Consider the following 18,005-nt stretch of genomic DNA (forward strand, 5'->3'; position numbering starts at 1 on the left):
ACCAGCAAATGCCACCATCTGTGTAAGACTGTGTGTGGAGTGTCTTGTGATGTGTGCTTACACATGTCACTTTGCACTTAAGGGATATATAGTCACACTTTTATTATCTGATATAGACGTTACATGAAATCAAGAGAAGTGTAAAATACACTAGAGACTTGATTGCTTTAATGGTTGGTTTTGTAGTACTTACATGTAAACAAAGCCAGTTTAAATGGTAGATTCAGGCCTTGTTTAAAGAAGTTGGTTGAGTGTGGAAGTTTTTCTCTTTTTGAGGAAGCCTGAGCTGTGTCTTAGGTTAACCTGTATAACCCCTTAAGAGACACTGTGCAACTCAAGAGCTGTCCACTGTAATTGCTGCTGCAGACTTTGACGTTTTGGGAAATACAGTTTCTTTGCTGTCTTCCTGAGAGAGTTAAATGAGAAAGTTGAAGCAACTACTCACTCTCTTGTCCGTGCTCCCATCCCGAGTTTGGATCTCTAGAGCCAGGAGGCGATTGCAGTAGTTTTGCTTAGCATAAAGACTGAAAACGGTGGGAAAAAGATAGAAAATCAGCACAATTTTTGGTCACTAATTGACATTCTGTATCTCATTATTTAAATTGTTCACAAACATGTCATATCAAATCAACATAAAATATTCCACAGGAGAACAAAAAACAACTCTCCATGCCATGTTCATTTTACATTGTTTACTTTATTCTTCAGTTTAATTTAAGATGTAATCATGGTAATCTTTAAAGAAAAATAATCTGCTTTCCTAAAATCAGTTGCCTCTTTTACGGTATTTTTTTGTTAAATTGATAGTTCTATTGTGTTATGATTGGAGAATGCAGGGACTTTGACAAACCATGACACATTATGTTACTTTACTCTTGAAAATAATTGCAGTCCTCAAAAAGTCAAACTATTTTTGGGTTGTCCTGTTTTCCTGAGGTTCGCCAGAATGTGATTAATGGATTGGATTTATATAGCGCTTTATTTCTCTGTGACTCAAAGCGCTTTACAGGGTTCCAGGTTCCATTCATTCACACACAGTCATACCGGTGGTGGTAAACTACGATAGTAGCCACAGCTGCCCTGACTGACGGATGATTGCATGTGAAAAAGGTAAACCTTCGCTATGACTAGATTGTATCCATCAAAGAGCAGTTTGCATAAAGAGAGCGTTAAGGTCATCCAGTTAGACTTTTTCTTAGAAGTGCTGCTATTGAGAGTTTAACAATGGGTAAAATAATGTTGCTCTTGTGCGTTCATTATACTGGAAACACCCAGACGACCCCTGCCATAGGGACTTCATCATCTTTCGTCTCCCTGCACAACGTATTGACATGGAGCCTGCATGGACGCTGTTCAAAAGCTCTATCATGGAAGCAGCCGCATCAGTCCAGTGGCCAGAGGGTGGTCGGTGCTTGTCATGGTGGCAGCCAAAGACCTAAGGGAAGAACACATGACCGAAGACGGACACTGTCCAAGCTCGGTTGGCGTGCACTCTGCTGGAAGAACCACCAGGCCACAAAGGATGCATTCAGCGGAAGATTCATTATATTGTTTGTTTTATATAAGATTCTTATTTTAATTTTTTTTGCTGGAGTCGGATATGATAGTTAATCCCAGAACAGTGATTTGCAATACTGAAATCACAGCTTCTCCCCCTTTGTCAGGAGTGTCAGACTTTTTGTGCATGTTGACTGGATCCCGGTGACAACCTATGGTAACAAACATATAACCAGGCTTTACTAACAAGCTTGATGACTGATTTTCTGATTGACACTGAAATGCACAATCATGACAATAATCAACAGCGAAAATGAAATAGAAAACAAGGTGGTAAAAGAAACATTAAGAATCCCCTTAACATCGGTGGGGAACTATCTTTGAAGTGTATTACTGGAAAGATAAGCACAACTGTCTCATACGATTTCCTTTGATACATGCTGCTATGTCAGCCAGCAGCCATCTGGCAGTCCCTCTGTAAAACACATAGTCCCACTTACAAATATTAACACACACACACACACACACACACACACACACACACACACACACACACACACACACACACACACACACACACACACACACACACACACACACACACACACACACACACACACACACACACACACACACACACACACACACACACACACACACACACACACACACCACAAACTCAGTGGGAATGACAATCCGAGGGCAAGCAAAGAGAGGATATCATGGCAGGCCAGAGTGACTATAACATCCAGCTGATGGAGCATCCAGACAGTTTATGCTCTCTCTAGCTCTCTTACACGCCAATAATGAAATAATGAGAAAAGCATGGTCTCCTTTTTTGTTGGCCTGGGGAACAAAGTCATCTATCAAGTCCCACATTATGTCTGTCGTCTAGGCATTTGTAAAGCCATCTCGGGCTCTTGAATGACTCTCATGTACTGTTAAGTCCAATGCTGCGGCACAATTGAGTAAACCTAAAAGCTAGAGGGCATGTTCCTGGTGATAGGGCTTGATAGTCGTTTCCACCCCCCTCCTCTAAAAGATTCCACTGATTAAATGCTTTGCACAACATGTGGCGTTGCACCTTTTGACTGAGCTCCCCCCCCCCCAAAAAAAGAAAAACCCAAAACAAAACAAAAAACAAAGAAACAACGATGTCACTGCCGAAACAAGCATGAACCCTTGTGATGTGAAAATGAAATGGTACCGCCCACCATGAGGAACTGTGGCATCGACTGGCTCAGCACATGACTAACCGTGGTCAGCCTGCTCTGTGCTGGGATACAACTCAAACACTGTACAGCCTGTTTATTGACGAGTTCCCCACAACGCCACAGAAAAGATTCCCTTTCAAATGAATCATGTATGACATTGTATCACTTTCTGTTGCCTAAGGTACCCAGCTCTCTAACACAGACCAGTTGGTCAAGAGTTTACATTTAGGGAAATCTTTAATCTGGAGTGATGCCTGCTGGTGTACACCAGGTAGGATATTCAGTGTTTCACTATTGGATGAATCTCTGACCTTTAACGCTGTATGTGACTCAAGTCTTCCCATCTAAAGATGATATACTGTATGTCAATGACAATGATTATATGGATGTGTAAAGAAGCTGTATAGCCTAGAATGTGGAGGTTTACTTAAGATTCATTTATTTGAAATCACAACGTGACAGAAAACATGCAACTCATTTCTACAAAGAGAAACCACTCAGCAGTTAGTAGTCCCAGTGACCTGCTTTGTGTTTTGGTTCAGCAGAGTTTTTCAGGCTGCGAGGCTTGGTTTGAGATACAACTTTGAAGCCCTTTCTGGTGCCCTGATGAGTTATGCATCAAAGTAGAGATTAAAATAGGAATTATTAAAATATGCACACAGGAAACATTATGTGGAGAAGAGTTGTATAATGTCAAGCCGAGCACTTCTCACTGTTTTTTTTCCTATTCTGTTTCTTCAGATATAATGTAATTAACTTGATGTTTTCAAGCGTAGTTAGAGGGGGGCAGAGTAATGTCAGCACCGTTGAAGATCATAGTGAAATATGCAGGAATAGTGTATGCACTGCATACATAGAGTAAACATGAGAAGGCATGATATGACTCAGTGCATGCGGAAACAAGTATTTCAAAGACAACTTACACTTAAAATTAAGACGTTACATCACTGTTGGTTATGGTGCAATTATTTATATATCATGATATAATCTTGAACCAGTACTCTGGACTATCTTTTTTTTTTAGATATTTTTGTAGAATTCGTGACTTCAATTGTTAGTGTGAAGCTGCAGAGTAGACAGAACATGTGGGGGGAGTGAGGGGGAATGACCGGCAACAAAAGTGGCCAATTGGAGTTGAAGAGGCGAATGAGCTTTAAAAAAAGTCACTTCTCTTGTTTTTATATGTTTTGTTGTGTTGTTGTTCTATTTGTATTTTGTACAGCCCTTTGAGGCATTTCTTGTGAATTAGGGCAATAATGCATTTTGATTGAATGGAAGATTGTTTGGCATAGGCTGCAACAACTCGGCTACAAATCTACCTATCTATATCTTATGAAGGGACATTCAAATGGACCATCTGAGCTTGATGACCCCACACTGGAGCAATGTAATCTAAATATGAGGGATGTACTTTGAGAAGGGGTTTAATTGGTTTTGGGAAAGCTCAAGCCCCGGGCTGAGGATAACACTGGGCAACAACACATTGTGCTAAAACCCTAAAAGATCAAGAAAAGATGGCTGCGCCCATAGGGTTTTCAGTTAATGGGGTGTTAGAATGGCTGCGAGAGAAGAAGGCTTATGGGTGGTGGGATTGGCAGGATGAAAGGAAGGAACAAGAGGAAGGAAGTAAAGGAGGAAAGAGAGAGAAATAAGATGTGGGTATTGCGGGCTATAGGAAGGTATTAAAGCAAGCACAGTGGAAGGAAGAGGGATGGGAGCACGTAGACAGAGAAAGGAGTGGATTACTATGGATTGATAGATATGAGTAGTGAAACATTTCTGAAAAGCATGGGAGCTCAACAGGAACTCATTTTCTCCTCTAGCAGTGGATTTATTTCCATCAATTCCAAATGTTAAAGCCACTACGAGTAAGTCGGCACGTTGGCGACACCTTTGAACAAAAGCGGTAGTATTATTACGACGCCAGCTGTCGTGAAGCTGTTTTCTAGCTCGTGCAAGGCGTTCAGATTCAAATAATCAGGAAGCAATATGGTGCGTGTCCGTGTGTTGAAAGCAAAGTGTGAGGGCACCGGACTCTTTTCGGCTCCGTGAGTCTATGGGTGACACAGCATCAACTAATGCCAGTAAGTGCTTAACACACCTGATTGCAATGAGTTGATGCATTGTCACCTCTCACGGAGCTGAACGAGTCCGTGTCCCCACACAAAGCGAATGAACGAGAGATGGCAGTTAGTTAGTATGGATCACGATGAGGTAATGTGTTTATGTTGTAAATAATGACTATTTCAGATGAATAATGGTCATCTGATGATGCTGGTGAGGCAAAGTAAACTTTGTTTTAGTAGGCTACCGCCGTGAAATTGTGTATACGTTGCTTGGCAACGCCCTCCCGCCCGACTATCACTCTCCCTTTTCGCTTTTCTTCATTGCATTTTCTTTTTTTTCTTTTATGGTTCAGCCCCGTTATCAGTCATTATGACGACAAACAACTGTCTCAAACAAGGCTCCCGCTCCCCTTCCCTCACTTGGAGGGATAGGCTTCTCAAATCGCGTAACTGCGCCACACTGAAATCTGTGACCAATACGGATATGTGACCATAGAGCATGCACGCGTGAACCGAAAATCGGACTGGGTGTACGACCAGATCAAATGCAGTAATAAAAACTATATAAAAACGTCTTTCTTTGCACTGATGGTCTCGTTTGCTGTTAAAGGTAATTTATGATTATGAGAGGAAACATGAGGCTGTTTAAAAGATATTTAAAAGTTACTCGTTGCCGCTTTAAGTGAAGTGGTTTGCCAGTACTTTCCAAAAACAATTCTCTGGAATCAGCTGCTGGATGTTGTCTATTATTGACTTTTATGGTCAAAGGAAACGGATACTGTTGGAGTTGGGACGCAAACGACAGTCTCCAGTGTCAAATACAGACACAATCCCACCCCAAACTACTTCTCAACTCCCTGCCTGCACGATAATCTCACGCTACTTGTGGTTTTGTATGGCCACAAATGTCTGCTGAGGATTGTTTCTACAGTTGGTTAACTTTTCTTTTTAACAAACAGTTTCATTCCTTCCACTAGGTGCTCGTCGCTTGTTGCTCATCACCAACCTGACACAGTGTGGGCAGAGCAGACGAAAGAGTGAAAAAGAAGGTGCAAGGTTGTGCTGTATGGACAAGGTGATGCAGGTTGCCCGTTATGATCGTTTTCGGGCCAAAATCAAACACTAACACTGTGAGCGAGGTCGGAGATGACTGTGTGTTTGTTGAGAAGCAAGGCCGAGCTATTAAAGCCACACACACAAACACAGAATAAAAAAAAACATCCTCCACTTTGCCAGCCTTGTCCAGTCCAACCCACAGTGTAGTGGAGGACAGTTAAAGATCGAAGATACACATTTCACACATGATTTCACCAACAGCTTTTCGATATTTTTATCTCCCCAAAATGTTATTTACATCCATATTGTCCCTCCATATGTCTGCTGCAGGCACTAGCGATCACCGCATTGTCTTCTATAACAGCCTGTTGTAAGAAAGCTTTATCAGTGATATTATGGCTCGACTTAGAGAGCTATTTACCAATCAGGCCGAGGGCACATTAAAGGATCATAAATAACTGAGCGTCCGTCAGTCGGCACTTTGAAATTCCAGGAAGGATTAACGATTGGTAAGATGTGGCTCCCCCATAAATGTCAGTAAACACTCCAGGTTGACGACAGAAGGTCCAATCAGGTTCTGTTGAAATCAAGTCAAGCAGCTGATATGGTAGCAACACTCTGCATGGGGAAATCAAATCAACACAAGCATGACACAGTTTTCTTTTTCCTCACAGTAGTTGAGTGGAATCGCAACAAGAGGATTTTACCTTCACGGTCACTAGACTTTTATATTGATGTCAAGGGAGTTATTGTCTTGTCTCCCTCATCTCTTATCTGTTCCACAGACCTTGATTAGACCTTGTTGTGGGGACACTCAAGACGTGCATTGGGCCTGGTAGCACTATTGATCCCACTGAGCCATAAACCGAAGCACATCATACATACTGTACACGCTCTGTCTGCCTTTTTATTGCCAGATTTGAATATGCTATCTTTCAATGCTCTGTCTATTTTTTAACACATTTGATTTGGGAGCAGGGGTGATTAAATGTGTCAAATGTCAGTCTTATGTAACAAACAAATCAGTTTTTAATGAGGATAGGACTGTTTAGGTTCACATTAATGGGTCGCTTCCGTTTTAATCACATGTTGCGAGAGTATCAAATGAGCACAGCTTTGGCTGGCTGCTTCGCAAGTCAGTCTCATCTTATTTACAGCAGCAGCAGCTACGCTCGGTGTGTTTGAGCACAAACTGGAACAACGGGAACTTCCCCTCTCATAAAATATATGCTTCACTGCACTTTATTATAGAGCACTGGTCAGACACTGCTGTCACATGAAAGCTGCTGCCTCTTACTATCCCTCTCTGGACTTGAGAGCATTTAATTCTTTTTTAAATACTAACATTATCTCACAAGTTCTACAGGATCTTGCCGTTTTTGTAAGATCATTCAAACCATAAATCCTTACCGGACTTGTTCATTGAGAAGAAAAGTCAGAATGTTGAACTATTGGATGTATTGCCACAGACTTTTCCACATACATTCATGGCCAGTGGACGACTCCTAATGGCATCGATGATGGCCCCATTATCAGGACAAACCAAATACCTGAGGAACTAATCCTATTCCTATCAGCCTCAGCTGCTCTTAGTGTATAGTGCTTATTGGCAAATGTTAGCACGCTAACATATTAAACTACTATGATTGCGAGCAGAGTAACATTATATCTGCTAAACATCATCATGTAAGCATTGTCATTTTGAGCATGTTTGCCTGTCGATGTTGGCTTTCAGCTCAAAGCACTGCTGTGCCTTAATACAGCCCCATAGAGCCGCTTCAAAAATGTAAACAGCTGCTGAAGTGCCATTCATTTATTGATGCAAATATGTGCACTTAGAAAAACTACAACATTTGTATAAATACTTTATCCAGCTAGTGTTGAATGTCCATTGCAGAAATGTCTTTGACCCAAGTCCTAGTGGATTATTCGTCTGTGCCCACAGTGAATGATTTAGATGAGGGAGCCTCAGGCACACGGTTTCTGCTGGACAAACACACACACATACATGTTGAGACACAGCTGAGTTAACTCGACACAGTGCGCACACACAGATACTTCCAAATCTGATGTGTCAATAATAAGGTTGACATTCTTCTTCATTTTGCTGCGTCTCTCCTGACCTTTTTTCCTTCATCGTCACCTCTGAGTTATTTTTCTTTTCTCGCCTCTCATGTCACACATTCTTTTCTGCTCACTCCGTCTGTCATGTCCTGGTTTTTAATTGACAGCTTCCGCTGGGCGACCTCAGATGCCTCTGTTAAAGTTGCAGGGCTTCTCAGGTGTGTTGCATTGTCTCTCTGTGTTTCACAAACTCAAATGTCACATGCCTCCAGCTGGTTGTTTCCTACATGACAACAGAACAAGAAAAACGTCAACTTGGGTCCTAAAGTGCACACTTCTTAAAATGTTTCCTGACATCACTTCAAATATTAACTTTGAGCACAACCAACGTCAACAACCACATATGCCTACTCAGATACATAGAGACATACAGGATGGGACAGAGATTTGGGATATATTTACACAGGCACAACAGATCTCATTGTAGACTCCTTCTGTTCTTCCTCCATCACAGAGAGATAGCCTGGCTTAAATCAGATTGTATCTGTTTAGACAGTGATATGGAGATTATCAGCATGCAGCAAATTATAAATGAACACACTTATTTTAAGGTACAGTAGCCAACGCAGGCCTATTACTATGTCTCACAAATGCATTTTGCATGGTAGACATCTTTACGTATCAGAAAAAGCAAAGTGTGATTGATAACAATATGGCTGCATTGAATATAAGTGTGGCATTTCAAAGGTCCTGGTATTACTGAGACCCTTTTAATGAAACAGATACATTGTAAATCTTTGTAGCTGTATTTCTCTTGCAAATACAACTAGTATGTTTGACTTGAAACATGCCCATTTTTAAATTAAATACTTTTTGAAGTTCATTTTAAAGACAATTTTCAATCTTTGTTTCTTGACCAGATAAATAACAAAACAGCAGACATGGAGACGCATTATTCCGCTTAAAAAGGTTAAAGTAAAATACATGACTGTGCAATCTTCATTATAATCCACATGTAAACACAAGTGTAGCTCCACCCCCCAAAAGTAAAGCACAGGGTGGGAACCATAAAAGTATTAATGTTTTACAGTACTATATGAATTTAAACTATGCAACAACCAAGTCATATAATATATATATAGATATAGAGGCCCTGCACATTCACACAGGTGTTTGCATTTACGGCTGATTAGTCCTCTGCTCAGGTTGGACTCGGGTGAAACCATGGCAGAGATTTCCTGGGGTCACAAAACTCATTAAGAAATAATATTGACAGAGAAGATGATGATGAACAGATGCAACAAATCAGCGTTGGTAGATATGTGAAAGACGTCAATCAATCACAGTCTGCACACGCTCACACAGCATGGAGTAGAGGTCTAATCACGCAAAAATAATTGACAACACCTGTAGGGGTGGACGTGGACCACCGCTGTAGGCTAACAGATTTCCTATTTTAAAGGGATAGTTCAGTATTTTTGAATTGAAGTTGTATAAGGTAGGCTACTCATACATAGTTAGTGTGTTACCTTATAGAGCTGGTGGTCAGCACAGTCATTTAAAGAAGTTTAGGGGAGATTTCTCTGTAGCAGAAGTCAGTATGGTATATTGTTGCAGATGGGGCCAGAAGAAAAACTTTTTTTCTCCACATTTATAAATGCTCAATGCCCAAATATCCCTTCAATTATCTGCTAAACTGAGATTTTTTCCACAGCTTGAGTGTGCCGCAGACAGCCCTTTATTTTTCTATCACTCCTCCAATCTCGGCTCAGAGCTACTGCCAATTATTCAAGAGACACACAAAACAAAATAAACAGCTGTCTGGCAGCAAATTAAAGCTGTGCAAAAAAAAATCTCAGTTTAGTTTACAATTGAAGGGATATTTAGGTTTTAAATTAGCATCTAAATATATGTGGAGAAAAAACGTTTTTCTTCTGGCCACCTCTGCAACAAGGCTGACTTCTGCTATAGCAAAATCTCCCCTAAACTCTTTAAAATGGCTGCGCTGACCCTCCAGCTCCATAAGGTAACAGAATAACTATGCCTAAGTAGTACCCCATACAACCCCACTACAAAAATACTGAACTATGCTTCACTTTGCTTACATACAACCCTTGATTCTCTATGAATCTTGACTGTGAATTTGTCTGAATGTTCTTATTGATTCGATAGAATGTAAAACACCTGTCACCTGAAGCCACTCGGAGGATATTTAAAGGCCTTGGATGTCAACAAGAATTTACAAGGCTCCAGTTTCACTAGCATCGCTTAGTGAATCCCTGCTGCTCCTTTGCATGCACTGGAAATGCCATATAAGGCATAACTTGAAGTGTGTTGGACCTTGAGACCTGTGTCCCGTGATAGACACAGAGTCGAGTGCAACACGTGGTTTATACTGAAACCGATAAGATTCTCCTTTGTTTCAAGTCCTGTCCCAGATCTACAGCATTTAGTTTAGTTAATAGGCTATTATAAAGCAGGATTCACGGTGTAAGGAGATAAAAGACGGTATAGTGCATGGTGGGAGTTGTGTGAAAATGCACATGCGGTGTGAAGTTACAACAGTGAGACTTGGATTTTCACAACATCAAAACAACTTTGATTTATATGGATGATTTAGCCGGTGCTATAGTGGAAGAGCGGGCATGACAGGAGGGAGATTGTTTTTTCTTCAGCGCACGCGGATGAGTGACGTGCCTAGTACCATCATCCTAAACAAACGCGCCTTTGACTGTCTGTTGTTGATGTGTCCATGTGGCGTCGAGCGTGTAAATACCCACTGAGCGCCCTTGCTCTCTCTCTCTCTCTTTCTCCCTCCCTTTCCCCTATCTCTCTCTCTTTCTCCCCGCTTAGCCGTTATATCCTCGGCACAGCACAGCGCGAGTATCAGTTACCGGGTCCCGACCAATCCCCGTGCGCTGTCAGAGCTCGAGAGGAGCCCGCATCGGAGAGGAGAGGACAGGGGCGGACAGACAGTAGGGGAGCGAGAGCGAGAGGAGCACACACCAGACCGTTCATTTAGCCTACCACCCATCTATCGACTGTCCTCCGTTACCCCCTGCCTGCCTGCCCTCACACCCGCCAGGTCCTCCTGACTGCAGCTGTTTGAAGGCAGGATGCGCGATGGGACAGGCGTGCGGACACGCGCTCCTCTGCCGTAGCCAACCGCCGTCCTCCGAGATGTAAGTGTGTGTGTGTGTGTGTGTGTGTGTGTGTGTGTGTGTGTGTGTGTGTGTGTGTGTGTGTACAAACTATGTACATCGGGTGCCCTACCGTGAGTTGTCAAATGTAAGTTTCTTGTCACTTGTACGTAGCCTACAGCAGCGCAAACAAACTGAACGTCTGCAAAGGCACATGGCGCCTAGCACTGAGTGGTGGTGATGTAGTGAGACTGAGTGTTTGAGAGTGACCTACTGGGTGTCATTATTCCCTCTGGCAGCAGCAACGGAAGCAGTGAAGACCCCATTTGCGGCTGTCAGTATTCTGTTGGGCAGTTCACCTCCATCACACTGTCACTGGAATGGTCCCTTAGTGTGTCGTGTCGGCTGCACAAAGACTCGAGTGACCTTATCGTGCCTTTGTATCAATCTGACACGGTATCACACTTCTCTGATACGCTGTCATATAAACCTATAAGGACATTTGCTGTGATAGCCCTCTTAACTCAAGACGATAGGCTACTTGTTGTCAATGTTTTAAAGGGCTGACTTTGACCTATCCCAAATTGCTGTTTGTCCTGACCCTTTCTTGTCGTTCTGTCCAGCAAAAACATTGTAGCAACACTCTATGGGCTTATCAGCTGTAACTAATAGCTTTATTAGCGGTTAATAAATAATTGACTAAAGCTTTATGGATCAGATATATGGCCTTAATAAGACCAACATTTGGGTTGCCAGGTTGTGGAAAAATCCCTTCGATACTACTTAATTTAATGTATACACTTATTATATGCATTCATGAATTGATGGCCAACATTTGTGTTGGCTTTATTTGCCACATTAAGGATAAACAACCTGGTCATTAGGAATGTGTTAACGAAAGTGTTTTATAAATGATCCATAAATAATTCATAGGTGAATTAATATGCATTATCAAAGCCATTTATACGCATTTTCATAAATAGTGCCTTCATTTAAAGTGGGGCCCCTTGTTCGAATTAGTTATTTTTGGTTGGGCGTTGTTACATTGTTTTTTTTTGTTTTTAAATCCCCCTAAAATGCCTCGTAACAGAGCGTAAAGCAAGGCGGCTTATTCTGAATCCTGGGGATTCTTTGATTGTTCTTGATGAAGAAAAGTTGAAATGTTTGAGAGGTTTACACTGGAAAGAAAATATGTGCCTTGGATCAAAGGATGATCAATTTAACGATGAAGAATCCCAGGGTTGCATCCCATGTAGTGTTTATTATGTGTTGAGCCTGTCTCGGAGAGGTGTAGGATTAACTTTGTGGTCACTGTCGGGGCCATTACTTGTTTTGTTTTGGTGGAGTTTTTCATGACTATACTCTCAGCGGAACCTGTCTTTTAAATGTCAGGGCCAAACTCTGGGTTTAGTTTAGCTATATGTTAGTTAATAAAGTAGAACCTTTCTATCATGGAACTAAGCTGTTTTAACTCTAAGTTTGCCTTGTAAACAGTAACACACAACACTTGCTCTCCGACTATAAGTGACGCATGTGCTACTGATGGAGTTGAGTGATTGTGATCAAAACGCATGGCTGATCAAACAGCATGCACATACTGTATTTATGATGAGAGCCTCCCCAGGACACATCTTGATGCCAATGTTTTTTTTTAATACAGTTAGGTCCCTCCCCCCTTCTCATAGCCAAATAGCATCATTTGTGGATAATAACATTGTGATGACATTAAACGCTGATTACACAAAATACTAGAAACATCCTCCTCATAATAGTTTCAACCCCTATTTGTCTCAAAGTAAAAAAAAAAGAAGAAGAAGAAAAAACCCTCATCTAATGCTCTCAATTTATGTTTTCCCCCTCGTTCATTATTGGTTTGAATTCAATATGGGAAATCAGCAAATCATCATGGCTTTTATTCACCTCACTGGAGCTTTTCAGACGACTAAGCCTCTTACATTGGCCATTTTGTTGGCCAGTCTAGGGGAAAGAAACTCTGCCACACAATTAGTTCAGTAGCATGGTCTCACCTGCTTCCCGCAAGCTGGAGTCGGTCTGACTCAGACTCAGCCCTGGACAGCAGTTAAGGGTCGATTGCTGTCATGAAATACACATAAGCAGATTTAATTCCTATATCCATCGGGATATGTTACCTCTTGTAATTGAGCATTGTGATCAAATAAAATAATTTATGCTGAGAACATGTGCAAAATGTAAATCCAGAGCCTTTTTGTGTTTTCTTGGGTTTCTAGAGTCTTTGATCCCTGGATTGTAGCCAGTCATTCATCATCGGAAATGTTGACCAAGCTGTGAAGTTTTAGTTCACTTTAATTTCATATTTTCTGCCTAAGCTGAGACCCCCAACCAACCTTTGTGTCTTTTAAACATTATTTATCCAGGATACGTTGGTATAAATCTGCTGTGATTATCTTGCATAATTTCAGCAGCTAACAGGCATCGCCTGTGTAATACTGTATGTAGTTGGGAATGTGTGTTTGCCTGAAAAATATGCCAATTAACTGGATTGACGCCAGGAAGTCAGATCTCCTGAACACACAATCAGACACAGAAATGCACAGAAGTACACAGCTGCAGCAGAGTTGTAACCTGACTCTCTCTCTCTGTGTGTGTGTGTGTGTGTGTGTGTGTGTGTGTGTGTGAGAGTGAGAGCGAGAGCGAGAGGGAGAAAGGATGCTGACATTGCACTCTGTTATCATCAGTAATGGTCTCATCAATACTAAAATATTCAGAGAGAGAAAGAGACAGAAGAGAGGTAAGAGGGATATAAAGTGAAAGCAGAGAGAAACCATGGTGAGTTGTGTTTGCATGCTTTAGAATGTAGGAAGGATAATGTTAGCAAGTAGCTGATAATATGCATATGTGAGGCTTCTTGCTACCATTATTCTTCTGCATAAAAATATCATTAGGTGACTGGCAACGCTCTGTGGCAGTGAAACTCTTCAGGTATGAATCACAGAATGAAAGATGAGCAACCCTAACCCTGACTTCGTAAAAAAAAGACACCTGCTTTTGTATTAAATTGTAAAAGGTCGGGAGTGAGTGATTCTCCTGTAGAGTTTTAAAGTAAAAAAAACCAAGCTTCAATTAACTTTGTGTTCCACGGTTTGGGGTGGTAGGTGATATGTTTTGTTCCTCCAAAGACAAAGCATTCTGTATTGGCTACAGCCCTGACAGTTGTGTTTTTGATCGTGAAATGATCCATGTAACTCTCCCGAATTTGAGGTTATCTTACAGTGGAGAACACTTCAGTCAGACCACTCAGTTCTGTACGGCTCTTGAGTTTACTGGGCACTTGAAAATGTGATAGTTCATATCTATACATAACACCAGACATCAGCATTTAATTACTCACAATTAGCCATGTTGCACAGATAGACGGTACAATAAAAGCTTGCATCATGTAAACATTAAGAATCCTTTAATGGTTAATGTTAAGTACTTTTAATAAAAAAAAAGAATAAAGCATTGGGAAACTTATGCTACAATCAACCCCGCCCCCAATCTACTACATATACAGATATATTAAAGTAAAAAACATTAAGTGTCTTAGTAAGGTGTTGAGCTCCAATGTGCTACCAGAGCAGATCCAGTGGTCCTCCTTGGAATTGATTATCCAAGTCTATAAACTCCACTGGAGGGATGAACACAATTTATGGAGAGCGCTGTCAACACCTCTGCCCAAAAAGCCATTTATGGATGGGGGCTTTGCCATCCTAGAACACACTACTTCCATTAGGATAGATATGTTTCATCACAGGATACAAGTGTTCACTCTAGACCCAAACCATGCCAGCAAAATGCCCCCACAGCATAACAGAGCCTCCTCACCGTAGTTAAAAAGGGTTCAGGCCTGTACTTTCCTCTTGGTTGTGTGCCTCGATAAATATGGTGAAGGAAGACTCACCTGCCCATATCACTTTTTCGCCACATCTCTGTAGACCAGTGGTTCTCAATTATTTTCTGTCATGCCCCCCCTAGGGGACAGAAATTTTTTCGCGCCCCCCCCCCTAAACTGAAATACTATTGAGAACCTGCCTATATTTATTTATTTATCTTTTTAACAAAACCACTGCATGAGTTGATGGCACGAGCATACTGCATACAATCACCTTATTATCAAATTAGATTAAAAAAATTAGCTGAGATAACATCTGCAGCAACTTAAAACATTTGAAGTTCAGTTTATTAGCTCAATTTGTAGACTCCTCAGTCTGTGTGAAACTCAGGACAGAGAAACAAGAGCAAATGATTCACTGAGGTTTGCATTTCATTCAAAACACTTTTAAACTGTAAACATAGTTAAGGTGGTGTTTTTTTTATCATTATAGGCCAATAGGCCTTCTGTGATGCGATAACCAAGAATTCATTAATGTTATTATTAGTCTACTTGCTTGATTTCTTTTTAAATAGCCTACAGAGACACTTGGAGACACATGTGGACATTTATTTACTGCAAATTGCGGCCTTTCGCGCGGATATGACCATACACAAGCACACATTGCGCTTGCTAGCACTTAAAAAAAAAAAAAAAAAAAGCCTGTGCCACCCCTGACAACTCGGGGCGCGCCCCACCATTTGAGAAGCACTGGCCTAGACCACATGTGTCAAACTCATGGCCCGCGGCCGATTTGAATAAATTCTGAATTTATTTATTTATTTATTTTTTTTTTTATTATTCTTCATGGAGCCTGTGCCATATCCGCACGTTGCATACGCTCCCAACTGTTAGGAAACTTACGTAGCTTACAGCTAGGAATGTCTGCTGAAAGTTCCACAGCTCAGGATTTTAAGCAATGAATTGATGAACTTGCATCTAAGAAGAGCTGTCAGTTTTCTGAGGGCAGTAAATAGGCCAATATATGTGGCTTAATAGCATGCATGCGGGTATGACCATACACAAGCACACATTGCGCTTGCTAGCACAATTTTTTGGTCAGTTGGAAATCAAGGCCCCCCCCCCCCCCCCAGGGGGGCGCACCCCACCATTTGAGAAGCACTGCTGTAGACAATGTGCTTATGGTTTTTGCACCAGTGAATGCTCAAAGGTGCAATCATCTTTGTAATGAGGAGTTTATGCACTGCACATCAGGAGGAATGTATGTACTGCACATCACTACATTCACATACACCTACATTGATTGGTCCGGACCTTCAGACTTTTCCGTTTGATCCAAACTTAAATTACAGGTGTGAAACCTCCCGTGGTCCGGACTAAACAGGCGGAACTTAGTCCAACCTAAAGAGGTGGTCTAGATCCGGATTATACTGAACCATGGCTCGGTTCGATCATGTCCTGAATTGACACCTGAGGGAAAGTAGCTTTCTGTTTTTCGGTACATCTTGCCGTAATGCACAAACATCACATTCTTTAAATGCGTGCTGTTGACCACAATTGTTGACCCTATTTACCAATTATTTTCCCATAGATCTAGATGCAGATGTCATTTTAGTCACCGTTCCTATTAAAACATGAGTCTTTTGTGACAGAAGCTCTGACTGTGAACTTTCTTTTTATGTCACTAAGATCTTGTCCTCTTTTTATCGTGATACAAAATCTAAATCAACTGGGTCTGCTCAGCCTTTTATATGCCACAGAGCATGATTGGATGTTAATTGCTTAATTGTACCATACAGTGCATCTGTGTGGAAGCATCTGCACTCATTATGTTTCTCTACTCATTCACTCAGGCTTCCCTTTTTAATTTGTCATCCGCCTATAAATGTGATGTATTTTGCAATGCAGCTGAAGGAACAACAGTTAAAAGTCATGTTTTTGGGAGGGTAATCAGGGTATAGTCCACACACCATCTTTTATTTTCAAGGGAAATTAAGAAAGTAATCCAAATAAGGACACCACGGTGGACATGAGCTAAATTACTTAATCGAATTGATTCAACTCAATGAATGCCATTAAAGGCTTGTATTTTAGTCCGTGTGTATTTAAGCCAGAGGGAAGGAAATGGATGCATATATTTAGCAATGCCAACAAGAGTGTAATCTGTGTAGCAAGATGCAGTACTATTGTCTATCCATTGGATCATTAGTTTATGCTAAACATTGTTTGGCTCTCCCTGATTTGTCTTGTGATCTTCCAGCTATTACACATAATTTTTCTGCTTATTTTCCTTGTCATGTTGTGGTACATGTGAGGAGTGGGTGGGTGCTTTTGCAATGCTTTTATAGAAAAGGAGTCACTTTATTTACGTCACCTCTGCTGTTTCTATTGTGGGTTACAAACAAGAATAGAAAACCTGGCCAGCTGGTCACTTGTTTTGGCTGTTTCTGACACCTTATTAGGAAGTGTTATTTTAAAGACAGAAGATAGAATTACAGTTTGGTGGAGTTTAGAGTTTCATATGTAGCAGGTTTTCATATTGAAGCTACTGTAAGTTTAGAGTTGGGCTGAGGTTAGAATAAGTTTGGATAAAGTACAGTTTATAATAAGAAGAATATGGCTCCAGGGAATTAATTTAAGTCGATGCAATGTCATCACAGGGGTGTGTGTGTGTGTGTGTGTGTGTGTGTGTGTGTGTGTGTGTGTGTGTGTGAGAGGTCACGTGGAAATGAGCCTGACAGCCCCCATGGTTCTGAGCTTTTGCTCCAGCAGCTCCTGTCAGCCTTCTTATCTCTATGGACTGGTGCCACAGACAGGTGTTGGTGTGCGTGTTTACGCGCAATCATGTATAAAAGTGCGTATTTACTATTTGCAAGTCCATCAGTGCACAAGTTACAAGTGTGTGTGTAAGATAACAGTTGTGTTATTTGTGTATTCTATTGGACAGTTCTTTTGATGATATTTAAGTCAGTATAGCTACAGTTTGTGTGTGTGTTTGCGCTCCCTTGAGAGATTGAGGTGGGAGGTGATTCAGCTGGGGTTGGGACACAGAGCTCTGGTTTAATTAGAACAGAAAAGAAAACGGTATCAAATACCTCTATGTGTGTGGCGAGAC

Source organism: Ammodytes marinus (genome assembly GCF_949987685.1).
Source record: "Ammodytes marinus genome assembly, chromosome: 3".
In the NCBI taxonomy this organism is placed as follows: Eukaryota; Metazoa; Chordata; class Actinopteri; order Uranoscopiformes; family Ammodytidae; genus Ammodytes; species Ammodytes marinus.